Genomic DNA, 16,823 nt, shown 5'->3' on the forward strand with positions numbered 1-16,823 from the left:
TACAGACCTTATCTGACTTTTGAACAAACATCATTTTTTATATTACTTTTGCAAATGCAAAAAGGAAAAAGAAGTTTATTTTTTTGTGCTTTTATAGAATTCTTTGCAGATGGTGCCAACATATTCAAAATTATCTTTTGTTTTCTTATTCTCTCATGCTCAAAATAAATTGAGGTAAATAGAAAAATATTCGTCTTTGCTGTAGCCTGCAGAGGGGAACCTACGCAACATGCAAATGGCTGTTGTGTTCTCAGCTGTCAGTGTTGTCTGAAGTGCATTAGGGCTGCCTTGCATTAAGAAAACAGTGGTGCAGTTGTCAGGTGTTGTAGAAATATAACAATAAGTAAACACATAAATATTTGAGCATAATTGTAATGATTATGTTTAAAGTTTTCAGTTAATAACCAGAGGTCTCAGGGCAGTTTTTCCACTGAGTTGGAGAACCAGCAAGTTGAAACATAGAACTGTTTCCTGGAACACTCAGAATCTTCCTTTTTTTTTTTTTTTTAAATGAAAAGTAAGGGGCTAATTTAGGGGAATGGTTGGCTCTGAAGGGTAGCAGTGGAATATTAAGGCTCCAGGTAGTTCAGTGTTTGCTCAGGGTGTTGTATGGGCAGACTTAGAAGCCATGAAAGAACTTTCAAAGCGGAAGCTGAAATAGAAGAATAAGAATAATTTAAAAAACAGCAACAAAGCTCTTTCCATTTGAAAACACTGCTCTGCTGTATTTTGGCCATTGCATTCTGGTGCTTCTGTTCTCATCTACTCTGTTGCTGGGTTCCTGTGTTTCCCAGCCATGCTACCAGCGAGCAGGTCTCTGCCTGTGATGGTCGCAGTAGGCATGGCAAGGTGAACATCCTCACCGAAGCAGCAAGTCCTGGGAAGTCTGTTGTCAATCATATTTAATTACTGGGCTTTGGACTTTTTTTTGAGAAATCACTGAATAGCAGGCCGTTAATGTGAGAAGGAAAATCTGCTGCACAAAAAGCCAAGAAAACTAAACTTCTGAGTAATCTTGTTTACTACTGTCCTTCTGCCGCCATTCTCGGAGCTTTCTGAAGACAGCAGAGTTTGTTGTTTTACACCTTGCTTGATTAGGTCACAGTTCAAGACCCACCTAGCCTCTCATATGATTTAGAATTAGAGTCTATGGTGTGAAAATACTTTCTTTTGACTTGCCCAAGTTGTGTTGAGCTTTACCTTGTGCTTCCCCCTCACTATCACCCCAGTCCTGCACTCAAAGCAGGTCAGTGTCTGCTGACAGGTAGTTTTTTACTCTGAAATTGTTTGTAGCAGTCTTCCTTCCAATCCAGATACTCTTCCATCTTTCATTCCCCTAGCTGAAGTCAAAGGAAAAATACTGTCAAAGAAAAGGAAATAAATAGATCTGCTTCGTTAATTGATGAGAACTGGTTTCTGATAGTCTTCAATCCCTTAGTGTTTTATTTTCGAGGCTGGAACTCTTGCCCATTCTTCATGAGATCGACAAGCTGATGACCAGAAAGTGAGTGGGCTCGTTTTGGTGTTGTTGACCACTGCTGGTTTGCATTTTCCTGGTGAGGAGAGGAGGATGTGGTGGCTTCCTCAGAAGGCAAGCAGAGGTGCTAGTGGTGGGTGGCTTTGCTCTGCTCTGCACCATGCCAGCCAGGAGCACTGGTTACCCATCTCTTTTCCTAGCTAAAGGAGCAGTTCAAAAAATAAGGGGGAGCTTGTTGAGTTGTGTTCATGTGCAACAGCCATCCAAGAGCACCCTCAGATTGCTGAGCTCATGGGTCAGGAGCATCTTCAGCTGGGGCTGTTAAATGGAGGGCTTTCCCATTTAGCAAGTGCTGGTGTGGCTGGAATCCATGTGAACTGATGGTGTGTTGAGCTGTTTATCTCACTGGATCGGAGTTTGATATTGAGAATATCCATACCAGAGGAGTACAGTCTGGAGGCAAACCCACTGCTGCTCACTGCAGTGATAGAGGCGTCTGTCCTCGGGTGCCACCAGAGATGAGAAGCAGCTGTTCATTTTGTATCCTCTGCTGTTCAGCATGGTGTTAGTATAATTGGGTCCATTCTCACTCTATGGCCTGGCTCTGTCATTTGCTTTGGGACAAAAAAGACCTTGGATGGCTGTAGAGCACCGTTTGCACAAATGCTGCTAGTATGAGCTTTAGTGGGGTGTCCCTTTTAAATGACTGTCCATTTGCTGGAGGGAATGCTAGCTTCCCTCTGTTCCTCAAGCTCTTATATAGCAGTATAGAGGCAGTATATAGCTTCTAATCTTCTCTTTCTATCTGCAGTGAAACTACTTGAGGGTCATGCTTAATCTGTTACAAAAACATTTGGAGCTATGGAAAGAGTGTTCTGCAGTCAAAAAGAGTAATTACATATTTCACTTGCAAATGCGAAGACTTTGTTCTTTTCAGAACTAGTTTGTTTGGAGGCAGCACTAAAATCCTATAAAAAGAGGGCAAAAAACCCCAGCGTGTGACAGCGAGCTTATTAATTGTGTACAACATGGTTATTTTGCTGGGTGATGCACATACCTATGGGTGCACATGTGACCAAGTGTCACAGGATGCATGGAGGGATTGATTAAAACCATGCCTTTCCCACATCTGGGTTATATTAGTTCAGACAGAAAATATGCAGCTTAAAATCTCTGTGGATAATTAGCCTGACATGTTGCTTATCAGAAGGCAGCCTTTCCTTGTGCAGCTCGACAGACGAGAGGGCAGGAGGAACAGACACCGAAGTTGCTTATTCACAAGCAACGTCTCTAGTTTCTGGCAGGGGTTGACTCATGGTTTTAATACATCTGCTCTGGACATGTTAGCAATGGCATGAAAATAACAGCTTAATTTAAGCCTGGGTATTATTATTTCAGTGTATAATTCCTTCCATTAAAGCCAATAATAAGCAGTGTCTATATGGTGAGAACAACTTTCACATTAATGCTAATGGGAAGAGCACAGCTGAGTTGAGCAGGGCTGCAGGGAGAGCCAGCAGCGATAGCAGTAGGCAGACGGGGGCCTCCTGCTTTCAGAAAGCTTTTGTTCGAAGAAAAATGCCAAATCACAATCTGCGGGGGTGGGGGGCATGCAGTGGTAGAGGGAAAGCAAGTGGAAAATGTCAGCTTTTTTAAAGGGAGGATAAGATATCAAACAGACTATATAATCAGAATCAACTGGAATAGTTTGGGCTTTTTTTCATAAGATTCTAGTGTATCAAGCCTGAGAAAAGTATTAGTTGAGTGTAATATCAATGATGAGACGAAATATGTCCATGCTGAATTACATCCTGGGCAAATCCAGTTTCCTGCTGGGCAGAGGTAGGCAGTGAGGGTCCTCCGCTTTGGGGTGCTGCCAGAGCCGATGTCTGGTTCCCCTGCATGTTGCTGCTATTCTGTAAGATGCAAAAATCCATACCTTAAAGGGTTTGTATATTATAAATTAGGCAGGTAAGTCAATGAGATAACAAGAATGAGTAAAGAAATGAATGTTATGTGCTGGGGAAGTAATACAGCTGGGGATGCTTAAATCCAGCTGTGCAGGAGAGATTTACTGGCTACTATTGTTTCCCTTCCCTCACATGAAATAACCCAAAGCCCAGAGCAGCTGGTGACGTCTGCTCATGGCACAGCCTGATAGTCTGCAGAGTCTGTGGAGTCGGGAGCCCTGGGCCGCCTCCCTGCTCTCTGACAGTCCTGCTCTGTAACTTAAAAAAACGTTCTTTGCTTCATCCATAGGACAGTGCAACAGCTCGCTGTCCTGCAGGAGAGGACTTAGTGAGTCATTCTGCCATCCTTGGAGGGGGGTTGTCATTCCCTCCATAACATGGTACAGGTTATTTGATTATTATTCACTTTGGACAGTGGTGTTCGAGCATGGGTAGGTGCAAGCTCTGGCATGGAATGCTGTCTTGCTGCATGTGAGCCATGCCCAGCGTGCTCTTTGCACTTCTGTGCTTTGCAAGGCTTCCTTCAGCAGTGAGATGAATGGATAGAGGAAGGAGAACAAGGTGAAACCATCCCTGCCACACAGTTGTCCTTTCCTAAGGAGAAACAACAGACCCCTGTGCACAAGATGCATTCCTGTTGGGTCACTGCACCACAGTATTAATGAGGACAACACCAAAAAGGAATGTGTCCAGAAAGCTGTTTGTAACTGCATCACCTGCAGTATCACTCACCAGGCACCTCTAACACCGAGATCAGCAGCAGAACCACTTGAGCTTGACCATCTCTGTCAACATGTTCTTGTTCTCTGTCTTTTTTTTTTTTTTTTTAAGGGGGTGGGGAGGATGTTAGGGTGGGGTGAGGAAAGCTTTGTTCCTTTTAGGCTTCTTGGAAGAGCTGTATTTGCCCACTCCTCTGACATGTCACACTGGGGATTGCAACCCCCCTCTCCTGAGCATTGTGTTAATTAGTGCCTGGTTCTTCCCACACTTCCCAGCTGCTGGGGAACATCAGCCCATGCTGCAAACCTGGAGCTGCCTCGCACGAGGCTTCTCAGAGGTGCAGCAAACCTCATTTTTCAGCTTGTGCTGGAGAAACGTGTATAGACGCCGAATTAGCTAAGCCATGTTAGGAGCAGTAACTGTTTTTATGGGCAGCTTCTCTCCGGTTATGAAATAGAGCAGATCAGGATGAAGGAAATCCTGATGCTGAGCTACTCCCTCAGTAATTCCTCATGAACAAGCCTACGTTATGCATTGAAACCCAGGGGAAAGACCCCACATCAGCACTGACTGAGCCTGCTGTTGCAATCCTTGCTTGAACACAGAAAGCCAGGTAACTGATTCAGTCACAAAGCAGCTCTAAATGCCTATATGAAGCCTAAATAAGCCTTGTCACACGAGAGAGATTATTAGCTTAGAAGTAATTGCATGCTTGCAGATACAGTGCTTGGGGCCAGTCAACTGCTGTCTCACTCACTACAGGGCTTGGAAGCTTTAATGACTGATGATGAAGGGCAATGGGGAGAGGGATGGAAAAGGGGTGCCACAGGATAAAGGCAGTAGAAAGTACTTGTGCTTCTGCTCTTGTGCACCCTTCCCATGCGATGCACTGCAAGAAGCAAGTGATGCACCACATTCTCCGTTCCTGGGGCCAGGTGGATGCCCGGACAGCAGAAGCCACGTGCTCGCAAGCGGAAACAAGCAACCTCCATATCCCGTCTCAAGGTGGGACCCTGCAGCTGGTGTGCATTTCTGGCAGGTTGGGTTTAGGTTTCTGGCTGTAAAATAAGGATGATAATGTCTCATGGAAGATAAATGTGCTCATTCCTGTGAGTACTTGTGGCAGTGAGAACGCCACCGAAATGCTGTGCCACAGGTTGCTCTTCAGCAGCCTCAGGAGTTGCTGAATAGTTAAAAAAAAAAATTCTGGATCCCACAGATGAAATAGCTTTTCACTGTGTAACTAAAGCCAGCATCATATCATCACAGGTCAATAGTGGGACTGGACACAAGTGTCATCCATCGTGTTAATTTTAGGACTTCCTAAATGTTGAATGCCTGTGGTAGCCAACCTGACCTTCCTGTAATAAAGATTTGTGTGCAGCTATCTAGGGTTTGAAATGGGTGACCTGCAGATGTTTTGATAGTATGATCCTATATGGTCCATTGGGAAGACCGAAGCTCTTTGTCTGCCATATAGACCTGTGTATGTCCCAGGTGATGTGTCTTCTTATGGGCCTCTCTATGCACTGCTGAGATAGGGAAATCTACACCATCATTTTTTTTGGTCCCAGATTGATTGTCTGCAACTGGACATAGGTCACCAGGTGTTACATCCATAATCCCAGCTTGTTCCAGCTTTTCCTTCTGGAAGGTTATTTGTCACAGTGGCCATTCCTCCCCATGGTACAGGATAACCAGGCTCCTCTGTCTCACATTCCAACATCCATTGCCCCAGGGACTTCACTGGGAGGCTCCCAGTCCCTCCTCTCCCCTTTGCCAATGTTGTTTTCCTGCTCCCCCAAGCCTTGCAGAGCCTTTACCCTGGTGGCCTTGCTCTGACATCCCATCTGACACTTCCTGAGGCCTTCCTCTCTGATACAGACTTCCCTCCTGTTTGCCACTGAATGCTGGTCTTGCTTTTTGCCTTGCAGCTCTCCCTTTCTGCTTTCTTGAGGCTTTTTGTCCTGCTCTCCCCTGCCTGTTTCCTGGCTGCTTATCTGCCTCTTTTCCGTTCATTGTCCCCATTCCTGCAACTGGAGCCAAGCCTCTGGCTGCTGGATACCAGGGACATTTGCTTCCTTCCATTCGCCTCCTGTCCACTTCCAAGGTGGTCTGTGGGTTACCAGTTACAGATAAATTTGCCCAGTCTTTGGAGGATTTAAACTGAAATGTCCAAGAGCTCTTGGGTACATCATCGATCCTGTGGCAGGATCATGATTCAATGTCAAATTTCTGCCCAAATCCCAGATTGCCAAGAAATTGAAGTGCTGGAGCTGCTGAGAGAGAGGACTGGCTTCTCCTCACCTGTGTGGGTGGACAAAGTAATCTTCCCTAGCTTTGCTCCTGGAAAGGACTGCATCTGAAACCAGAACAAAACAACCCCAGTCCTCAAACAGCTGATATTTAATATTTTAGGCTGTGCAACTAGTCAGCTGTTAGATGTTTCAGCTGAGGGCTTATGTCTTGGCAATGAAGAGCTGGGTGTTATCAGAAGTATTAGGCAGCCTTAAATACCACGGTGTGAGAAGCCACTCAACTGATATCTGAATACTGAGTAGCCCAGCACGGCCAGTTTCGGCTCAAGCACAAAGCACAGCACAGGATGTTCTTAACATTCTGCTTAAGGAAATTGAAAAAAAAAAAAAAGAAAAAAAAATTGTTAGTGTTTACCAGTTGAATTTCAGTCTGTGGTTTTAGCACATTCATTCTTGTCTAATGTCACCGTGTGTCTACAGCTGGCAGGAAGGTGGCTCTTGACGGGGCTGGGGAGGCTCTTCAGGCTACACGTTCTGCTGCAGAGAGGTTTCCATCCAGCCAGCATGTGGCTGCTGGGACAACTGTTTGGTATCAGCTGGAGCTCAAAATATTCTCGTGCATTCCAGATATTTCTGGGAGTCATTCAGAAATTCAGGAAGTGCAGTTTTACCTTAAATGGCCCTGAAGATCAGTCAGGCATTTGGTTCTTCTCCTACTTAAAATCACATAGTAAATAGGAAGCAAATGCTGATGCCCACATTCCTGAAATCATTATCCTGAAAACAGGTTAGCTCAAAGGTCTTTAATCTTTGAATTTTCATGCTGAATGCCTGGTAACCCTCTCTTACCCATTGTGAAGTCTCTGTTAGTTCTCAGAAGACTGACTCCCTTCAGCTAAAATTCTTTTTTTGCTTTTGATGTCCTTCCCCATGATTTGCATCTCCGTCTTTTTGAGTATTTAGATGTCTCTGGAGCTTGATTTGCATTTGTAAATAAGTCTTTGTGAGGGCTCCCAAGGAATATGTGTGATGAACTGAATAACTTTTACAGAGTTTTACTGTGCCAGCCATGTGCTTGGAGGTAGGGGCTTTCTTGTCATTCCCTGTCCCTCTGGGACCAGCCAGATCTTTGGCTTCAGGAGAGCTCATTTGTCTTCCTTGGGCACTGCTTGTCAGAGAGGGGGAAGTTTCTCCAGTGCTCTGTGAATGGGATGAATAGAAATAATGAGAAGCCTCTGAGTATCAGCAATACAAGACTGATGAGGATTCTATGTGCTTTCAGGCATTTAATTTACAAGAAAAAAAAAGGCTAGACTTTGTTGCTTGTCCCAAACACCACTTGGGCATATCTGTAAATCACCCTCTACTATAGAGGAAAGCTGCCTTCTCCTACTGCTGTATAATAGTTTACAAGTGATATCAACTCCTGTGGTATTCTGTGTAATCAGCAATTAACTTTGAAGAACTCCTCCGCTCCAAATATCAAATTAAATGCATACCCTAAAGTAGGGGTATCAAACTCATTTTCACCGGGGGCCACTTCAGCCTCGCAGATGCCTTCAAAGGGCTGAATGTAATTTTAGGACTGTATAAATGTAGGAGTAGTTACAGTTACACACGTTACACAATTACATTCAGCCCTTTGAAGGCAACCGCGAGGCTGATGTAGCCCCCGGTGAAAATGAGTTTGACACTCCTGCCCTAAAGTCTGTCTGAAGCTCTTTTTTCTGTTCCTGCTGACTGACCTGAATATGTCTGAAATTCAGTGTGTTTTTTAAAGGTTGCAGTCTCAGCAAGCAAAGAGTTAACCTTTTCTGCCTGGGAGCAAGGAAATTCTTAGTTTTAGTGCAGACATTTTTGCAGGGTTAGAAGGTTGGATCAACCATGGGGAATTAATTCATACCCTCCACGTGCTAGAAAAAGGTTACGCATCATTGCTAACAAATTTGCCAGAGACAGTTTCCAAAGGAACCAGGAGACATGCCTTTGCATTTAGCTGGATTTCAGAGTATTTTGTTCCTGGAAGGCTGAGAGGAAAAGGTAAATATCAGGGTATTGCTTGCTTTGACAGTATGTTCATGGAAAATGTATTTAACAAGCTGCTTTCCCCTTCACTGCTCAGTCTGTGCTCCCTCCCTGACCAAAGAGCTCATTCAGCCTCTGGGGCTCACATAATGCGCCATCCACCACAGTGTGTCTAGTGACCTTGCAGGGTCGCCACCCCTGCCTTTCCACCAACACTTCACATCTCTCCCCCTATTTCCTTGTGCTTCACTACATGTTCTGGCAACGCATCTTGCATATTGCACCTCTTGTCCTCTCCTGGGCATTTGCCTCCATGGCTATTGTAGGCCATGTAGGAATTCTCCTCTGCCCCATGCAGCTGCAAGCCACAGCTGGCTTTTGGCTTCTGCTCCTCTGCTCTGCTCTGGTCACAGCTACATTGTGGCTATTAACAGCCCTTGGGTGATACCCATCACACAGCAGGTTCCTGGGCTGGGTCTGCAAGCCAGGGGGAAGGAGAACATGGTGGGAAGGGGAGGGGAGACTGGTAAGTGCTGGTAAAGCTGTTGACTAGAAATATAACCCCATTTGTGCCATGTGATGTTCCGTCTTACCAAGGCTGCTCAGCCAGTAAATGCTGTGCTGAATGGAGCTGCGAGAAATGTGGCATGTCCACAGCTGGGAATATCAACTGTGACTTGGAGGAAAATCCTGGCAGGGTCCTCTCCTAGACGATAGTTGAAATGCATAGTGCCTTCCACTTTAACTTAATAGTTTTGTGTGTGTTGCCATTGAGAAGATGGAAAAATATTTCCTTTCACTTTTCTGATTAGGAAAAAGAAATAATCCCACAATGCACATTTTGCACAGGCATCAAAGAAATTATTGTGCGTCAGTTCCTATAGATAAGGTCATCGTTGCTGCTATGTTCCTAATCATCTTAAACTAGTTTATTAAAAGCATTTTACCTCCTAGATATTTCTATATCTCTTTCTCTTGCGATACCTAAGGCAGGTTATGCCTATAAAACAGAATCAGATCTAGTGTCACTATCCAGAGATATCTTCAAATATCACATTGTCACTTATGGAAAAGGAATCTACCTACCTTTCTGTAAGAAGCAAAATGTGCATCATTGTCAAGGACATGGTTTTACCAGATATTGTGTCTTCTGATTCAGGAAAATGCTGGAGGTCCTCTTGAGTCTACTGGCATGCTTGCAGTAGGCTTCCCCTGCTGACATATTTTACTAAATTTGATGCATATTTTATGGCTGACTCCTGTTTGAGAGCGATGTTTTTCCCACTTGCATTCTGCATTTAAAATTAGCCACTGTAGTATCTATTAAAAGGATAGATCTCCTTTGGTGGCACTTTATAAAGCCCTTTTGCATGTCTGTTACAATTTTAAATGCATTTTGCTAAACCATTTGAGAGCAGGAAACAGCCCAAGGAAGTTTTTGATCCTACACTAAGACCTACCCTGAGTTCAACTTTTTCGGAAGAGAAGCCTGATTGCCATCTAATGTCAGGGTTTGATGACTTCCACATGCCCCATATTTTAAACAACTTAATCTGATGGTATTCTTAGAGTGTTTGTTTGGACTGTGACTGATTCTGAAACTGTTTCATATCAGGAGTTATTTGATATGCGTTGGTGGTATGTGGAAGATGGGTGTATGACACTTCCACCTATAAACTCAACTGATGTAGATTCATTTCATGCTGTTGGAAATGACACTGTTTGGGTTAATCTCCCCTTAAATTCCATACTTCTGATGACAAAGTGTAGCTTTTTACAAATAAATTTTATGTAAAGCTTTAAAAGACCATATTCTGCAGTCAGTTAAGGAAAATACTGTGTATCACTCAGTGAAATAAATGTGCTTGATTGTCCAAGTACATTAGCCACGGAGTTTTAAGAGTTGCACACATTTTTCAGATGTAGAGTTCATTAATTTTTGGATATATGCTTTTGAGGGGGAGATAGGAGAAAATGGAGATATGGCTTGAAACATTGTAGTCCAATCTTAAACTGGAGGAAGGAATAATATGCTAACATATATTATTCCAGGGGTGCGCAAAACTCCAGCAAACACAAATTCAGACCTGTAAGGGAAATTTGATTTTTGCCAATCCATTACTTGATTGGATATCGACTTTTTTAAAAAAGAGAAAATGCCAGAAGGTAAAGATGTCTTCTGCATTACCTATAGAAAAGGTGTGTTTCAGCATTGCAACACATCCAAAACCAGGCATGGTGCTGCTGTATGTCAGGTATGTTTTGCAAGGACTTTCACATGCATTAAAGCCATCATGTTTTATGTTGTTTTGCAGAAAGACCTGGGCTAATGTTTAGCACAGCTCTCTTGGACTTTAAGCCATGCACAAGCTAAGGGCTGGAGGTCTAAGGGAGGTTGGAAAGGAGGTGGACGTGTATTTTAGTGAGCAGATGATTTTACCACGAACCATTTGTCTTTCTACAATGCTCAGGTGCCAAATCAATATAGAGAAGAACTTCATTTAACAGACCTCTTACTCCTTGTATGGTGGACCCCAGACAACATCCCATAGTACCAGGTGTGGTTAAAGAAACACCTCCAGCCTTGAAGACTTTACAGTCTATATCAACCTACATTTAAACTTTAGTTGTAGTAGTCACAGTTTTATAGGAAATTAATGGACCAACCAAACAAGTGTGTGCTGACCAATTTGATTTAAATAAATAAGCTCATTTAGATTGTTTTAAATAGCAGATCTTAATGAATTCTGGTTGAGTTTTTGACTGGTGCATCCAGCTGATGCTGAGGTGGGGCTTGTCTTGTGCAATGAACATAAGTAACAAGCCACTGTAGTATCTATTAATTTGTAGTAACATTAATTTGGAAATGGAGTTTCTGTCTGACTAGGCTTCATTTCTTAAACCTTACTCTATGAATATGTTCTTCTGCCACCCCAAACTCTCCCTTCCATAGTTATTGCTTTAGAATGATGCCTGTATGTGAGAAGAGGCAGTGCTGCTCCTACAAGCAAACTCACAAACAGACGTTCATAGAAGCACCCAGTACCTGGTAAACATCCTTGAGCTTGTAACTCCTGTTCCAGCCAGGCCCTTTTTTTCCTCCCAGTATTTCATTTCTAAGAAATTGAATAAATTATGATAATGACTTCTGTGTGTTTTTTTTTTTTAGTTCCGTTAGTCCCAGCTATATGGCACCCCTGCTCCTTACTGCTAGGCCATTCCCATCTTGCAGGCTTTCCATGTGTGGTCATTGCACGGTCAACACCAACCAAAGCAAAGGAGATGCCTAAAACTATACCCTTAAGCTACACAAACTCGATTGGGAGCTACCTACTGTTTCTGCCAAGGATGCCAAAGAATGGGTTAGGAAAATCCTTTCATAACCCTGCAGGCAGCAAAATCCAGAGAAAACCAAGCTTGTGCACCAACAAAAAGATGCACAACATCTTTGCACAGCTTGTGTTGAGAAACCCTGCGGTTATTGCTGCTACAATGGCTGGCACCAGGAATGGAAAATCACTTGCTAGAGAGTTACAGTCTCCTTGCCTTCTGCTGCATGAACTGATGGCTCATCTTGGGCATCTCATCTCTGACCGCTTGTTTAACCAATGCAGAAAACTCACAGGGGTTACCATTGCTGTGCCAGGTATCAAGTCAATACATATATCTTCGTGGTATTGCCTCCTGGCTAAGTAAAAGAAGGTTTTACATTCCCACACGAGGCATTACAGGCTGTTAAAGCTGCTTTGGTTTATATGTTACCCACAAGTACAACGGTTCATTTCATAGCAAAAATGTTGCATAAATTAAAATTCTTTTAAAAAAATCTTTTCTTGATACAAGTGTCACTGATTTTCTTTGGCCTCCTTTCAGTTTTCTGGACGCTGAGTAGAATGAAAATAAATACAAAATTGGAGTAGCAGGGATCAGTCTCTAAGCTATATACATACAGGGGATTTTTTTAAATATGTATATAAAATGTTTGCGGTGTTTCCAAGCAAAAAGTTTCTGTTTCAGTGCAAAAGTTAATATTTATTAGCTCAATGCCACTTTAAATAAAAAAGGGAGATGTAAGGCAATTCAAAGAGGGTATTTAGAAGTGTAAAGCAGATGAACTCTGATGAAGACTATGTCTTCATGATGAAGACTGGATTTATGACATCAAAAATGTGATTTTTAATTTATTTCTGTTGTAATGGTATGGTATGACAAGGAACAGCTAACATAAAGCTACTAGCCTCAAAAGGAGGCAGTGCTTATTCAAAAGTCAGTAGTATCACTTTGATGGGCATCCTAAGTGAAAAATAGAAGCTAGTAGTATTATTAGATATTAATGCCAGTTCATCAGCAACAAAACTGCTAACATTAAAGGAAGCCGTGTGCTAACAAATCTTCCTGTAAAGAGATTTTTTCTTTTCATTCTGTTTTTACAATATTTACAACAACTTTTAGTGAAAATTTTGACCAAATGGAAGCGTGTCCAAGCCATACACTTTTCACAGGCTGTGATGAGCTATTGCCAGGGAAGATTGTCTCAAAATAAAGTATAATTGGATAATGAGAGAGCATTATATGGAAATGCCAGTAAATTGGATACTTTTCCTGGGTGGAGGTTAGCTTTCTGGCTGGCCAGCTTAACTGATGTTCTCCCAGACGGACCACCAGCCTGGAAATAGATATTTCAGATAGTGGCTTTCCAGGTGGCAATTTAGGAACCTCAGTGTTTGGTGCTATTTATTAATTAACATTTTGCTTTATAAAGAAAAAAATTCTTATGTGGCTTAAATGTATTTCAGATACAAAGATACCAGTTTGCTGAAATATTTATGTTAGTTAAACCTGGGTTTTAGTTGTAATTTTGGTTTTAGGAGGTGTGCTGTTTGCTAGCTTGTGCCAACATTGTGCTGTTACCTCGTTACTCCTAGCAGCTATTCATAAAATAAAGAACAGTTAATTCTCTCTAAAGCATTTCATTTATCCATGCCACGCATGGGGCTTTGTAACTTCAGTGTAGGCATCCATGTTTTCTGCTCCATCCACAAAAGCTGGAGCAATAACAGGGTGGGACAATTGCCTGCATTGCATTGTATGATGATGAGCAGCAAAAGTTTAGCTTTCTCATCAGCAACCTGCAAAGTCTTTGCACCAACTTCTGTGCCACAAAAATCCTTGCAAACCTAGATATTAAAAATAGGAATCTTCCTGAAATATGGGCTTTCTTTAGGTTGTCTACCCTTTTTTAACATGGCAGCTTTAATATTCACATCCCTTTTCACAGTGAGAGACAAAGAATACACCAGTCAGTAATTCCTAAAAGAAAAAGAAAAAAAAAAAGAGAAATCAACTTTAAGCTGTAATTACACCCAAACTATCACAGCTAATTAAAGTTGTGCCCAAAGTGAAGTCAGGGCTGCAGCTGTTGGGAGTAGTGGAACATTAAATGCCACCAGCTGTGGCCTATTACTGGCCCTCCCAGTAGTCAGGGAAAGAAATGGAGTAATTAGAGGAGTTTGGTAAAATGTAGCTGGTACGGCGTGGCTGGCTTTTACATACTGCAGTAACACAAAAGGTATCATCTTACCTTGGAATGGAATATACTGATTAGTTTCTGTTCATTTGCTTTTTGGTGGTGTGTTTGGATGGTAAGCTTTAGTAACTTTAATTGGTTTTGAGTATCTGAAGGAATAAGAATCCTCTGTTAGAGGAATTGTAAATGCTCTATTAATCTTGCAAATGTTGTTTCTGAAAGTTGCCCAGAAATAAATACTGGTTCTAGTCTTGTAAAAAGGTACCAGGTTTGGCTATGTTACTTCTTGATTTTTTTTTTCTACATTTTCTTTCTATAATTCTCACCTTCTGTGGCAAGAGCTGTGTTCAGTGTTGGAGGGTCTATGTGTGAGCACCAGAGTCAGGCGACCTTAACAGGGTGAACTGAAGATTTTGCTGTCATTTCATGATGATGGTTATTTTTGTGGGTGTGGCTATGAAGTTCTGAATATGCTGAATTTGCACTTGGAAAATGGTACTTGTATCTTTTCTAGTTTTCTGGGCCAAATCTCTACTTAGAGTAGGGGTCTGCCGGTTGGTAAAGCCAGCGGAAATTCTGGTTGGAGCAGAAGATATTTCCTAGGAGATACAGATCTCATCAATCACCTTCAACTTTAGAGCACTGAAGAGCAGTTTCTTTGTGGAAAATACTGATTTTTCAATCAATGCCAGTAATATACAGGCTTAGCAACTTTCAAACCTGACTCTGCGTTAACACATACCACCAAAATCGCTGTGCACTCTTGGTTTTAAGTTTGCACCGATCATTGGAGTGGTTTATGTGTTGTTGAAATGGTGTGTCTTTGTTTCCAAACAGTTTTTGAGTGGGAATCTCAGGGATAATGTGAAGTTTTCCAATAGAAATGTGTTGATGATAGAGATGTGTGCAGGAGTTTGTTGGCAGAAAATTGTTGTTGAGATTTTCATGCAGGAACTTGTTGGTTGTGTAGTCTTATTATAAGAGGAATGATGAGTTTTGAAGTGCAGGATGGAAAGAAGAAGGCTAGTTTAATGTGAATTGATGAAAACTGGACATTTTGTAAGGGACAGTTAGGTGCCGCATGGAGGGTAAAGTTGAATTTGGCTGTGCAATGTAACTGGTGGGGAAAGCTGATGTAAAGTGACCCAAGGAAGACCATGTCTAACTAGTGTGTTGCCCAGCATCTCAGATGTTCAGAAGTATGAGCCTCAAAAAATTCAAGACAGTGTGAAATAGTTGTAAAAAAAAAAATATGGGCTTGAGCCATAGCCTCTATTAAACAATAACAAATTATTTTCTCTCTCTTCAGAGAAAACTTGAGTAAAAGTGGATTAACAGGGATAGATAGTACTGAGATTGATTGACTGGAATTGATGCACAGAAAGGACATTGGTTTTTCTTTTCGTAACTCCCAGAAACACTTAGGAATTCTGCCTAATCAAAATTTGTCAGCAGGATATGTAATAGAAATGCAACTTTTTAAACAAAGTGAGTAATAAAGTGGTTTAAGAATGCATAAACCCCATTCATTCTGTGTTGTAATGTCTTCAAAGGAGAAATAAGCACATTTTCCGAAGGTTTATGAGATGCTGTTTGTCTTGCTTCTTTTAATCGTATTTTGAAAGATTACTAGGGTCTCGATGTAACTTTTGTAGAGACTCTCCCTAACTCAAAGTGGGTTTGAATATAGGTTGGTCTTTGGGGCTGTAGCATGTCAGATTGATGAAAGAGAACTTGTTAAGAAAACAAATCTACTCTTAGGCAGACAGATTAAAAATATGCTAACTATGCATCCCCAAATGGCCTCATTAAGAGCTCTGCCCTTTAGATACAAGGGGAGGACTGTGGGTTACAATACAAATTAAAGGCTCAGTTGGGAGGCAAACTTCTCTTTTTCCCTGAACTCTCAAGGAGAATGCCTATCTTTGTGTTTCCTTTTGCACGTCTGAATGGTTGCCTGTTCCTACATGTGTGATTCATTCTCTGGAGAAGATGTCAGAGCTATATTATTTGACAAACTCGATGGGAGTACAGCCAGATCATCTCGCTTGAGTCATCCGAATGGTGATATTTCATCGAGCAGACAGGCCTCTGGCTTGTGACTTGCAAGAGGTGGGGAAGGGAGAAAAAAGACCCAAGTCGAACATTCTTCACCCTGTAGGTCCTGCTGGCACTGCACTATGAGCAGCGCTCTGGGGAGATTTTCCCAGCCTTTACTGTTTGTCATGGACAAAAAGTCACAATAGGAGTTTGTGGTCCCATGGTTGGACACCATGGGAGGGCTCTTGTAGGGGTTCAGATAGTATGTAATTTCAGTATTCAAAATATTCTGCGTACTGTACCATGTCATGTAGGGTACAGCGACCTTGTGCAGGGCTTCACCTCTTCAAAACCTGACCTAGCAGGTGACAGATTAAGAATTTACCAGCTGTTTGCCATGAGCTAATCCTTTGTGAAATTGCCTCTTACGGTTTTTGGGAACTCCTACCCATGTCTGAAATGAATAGAAATGTAGAATAACTCAAGTTTGAAGGGATCACTGAAAGTCATCTAGGTCCAGTTAGATCAGGTTGCTTAGGACCTTCTCCACTGGAGTTTAGCATACCTCCAAGGGTGGAGATTCTGTAGTTTGCTCCAGTGTTTGACCATCTTTGTAGTGAAAACAGTTTTCCCTGTATCTATTATATGTGTTATTGTCTGTGGTTTTCTAAGGCCTGCCAGAGGTTATATCTCAATGCTGCAGTTTAACTGGATCTGGAACAAACAGTGAATGTAAAATATATTTGTGAATATCTTTGTGTAACAAGTGAAGTTGAAAGAGGTACTTTCTTGCAGGCCAAGAGTCA

This window comes from Columba livia, chromosome 7 (assembly GCF_036013475.1).
Source record: "Columba livia isolate bColLiv1 breed racing homer chromosome 7, bColLiv1.pat.W.v2, whole genome shotgun sequence".
Classification (NCBI taxonomy): domain Eukaryota; kingdom Metazoa; phylum Chordata; class Aves; order Columbiformes; family Columbidae; genus Columba; species Columba livia.